The following is a 1,737-nucleotide window of genomic DNA, read 5'->3' as shown; positions in this document are numbered from 1 at the left end:
CAAGGGATTGGAGTTTCTATTAAACCAATAATGATTCTCCTCGATTACGATAGTCCGGGCATTCATCAGTTATATAAGGGCCTCCTTCGTTACATAACTGCTGCTTCGGTAGAAAACCAACTTGGCAGTAACTAATACAATTTACACATATTTACATAATTAGTTATCAAACTCCAACACATAATTTGTGCTTTCGGTGTTGTCAAATGCTTTGTTCAAAGTAAGTGGTCGAGTGGAGATGATTTGGCATGCAAGATATTGCGTCATAAAGGACAGAGGTGTGTTAGGATTATTTTTCCTTTTTGGTACAACGATCTAAAAGAACTTTGTGCTTCCATGTGATTGAATACTTTGTTCATTGAATTATTTTATTTCAAATTAAATGTGACACGCAAGATATTGTGTCATTCAGAAAGGAGAACGTGGGTTCCACATTTGGAAATCGATGGAAAAAAGTAGTGAACAAATTTTCATCATAGCACTTGAATATTATGGTTCATGTCATTTACTTGATATTTCTACATAGAAACATCTAAACGGACTTCTTAGGAACCATCAGAAATATAAAAAAATTGAAAGGTATGCATGGAGTTCAAATGTATTACCACGAAAATGATTTCATCGATATATTTTGTTGTGTCATTTATATGATCTCTATTAATAGAAACCTCTAAATAGTCTTTGTCTGGTTATATGCACGTGGTTTGTGGCCTGTTGTTGTATGTCATGGAATAATTCACAACTTTGAAATTCATAAAAGATTAAATTGGGAGAGTGGATGTGATTCATATCTTCAAATGTGTGCGGAAAGTTCCCACGTATCCTTGTGTATGCAATTGGCGATGTCACACTTAAGACTGGAATTTCATTTCCTCTGCTTGTCAAATGAAAATTTGATGACTTTTTTGTATTTTTTTTTATGCATTTCATTTTAGGTTTTAATCAAATTTGTGAGCGTCTGCCTCCTTTTATTTGAAAATTCTCTTTCAACAACTCTTACAAATTTGTTCTATAATACAAAATAAGTCATCAAATTCCAGGTTAATAATAACTATTATTTATAAACATTCATTTTAAATTTCCATCATTTACAAATATTTAATAATAGTTTTTTTAAATCATTTTCTTTTCAAGAAATCAATTTTGTTTTCTAAAAAATAAATTCTTGGATTTATTCTGTGGTAGGAAAATTATGCAACTTGAGTGATATTGTAACACCCCTGTTGTAATTAAAACCAATTTTTGTGTCTGGTTTACTATTACGAGTGGTTTAACTAGGGATTGAGATTAGTTGACTGTGGTTGGAAAATAATTTTAAATTAATAAATAAAGTTTGTTGTTTCCATTGCTGAAAATCATAATGTGTGACACACTAATAAATGATACTTGCCGGAATCTAGAGGGATCAGATTCAATTTAAAATTCCTAATTTAAAATATATGGATATATATTACACCTCGGTGGGAGATAAAGACACATTCCAAAGGGGAAAAGCACGCTTTTTCTTTTAGGAAAAAATAAATTGAAAAGCCTAAGCTAACAGGACACCACAGGACACTGTCAAGGAAAAATATGTGAGAAAGATAATGTTAAATAAACATTATCAAGGCTCAATAGGGGTTAGTGAGACCTGGCAAGTTCGTCATAGCTCAGTGGGAATCAGAGGTGATTCAAGGTTGGGTGCATCGGTGTTACAGGCCATAAATTTTCCAACATCGGAGCACTCGTCAGAGTTTT

This window comes from Pinus tabuliformis, chromosome 4_2, assembly GCF_031772625.1.
Source record: "Pinus tabuliformis cultivar Carrire ecotype Pingquan chromosome 4_2, CPIR1, whole genome shotgun sequence".
NCBI classification, from domain to species: Eukaryota; Viridiplantae; Streptophyta; class Pinopsida; order Pinales; family Pinaceae; genus Pinus; species Pinus tabuliformis.
Note: the sequence above shows the minus strand (reverse complement) of the source record.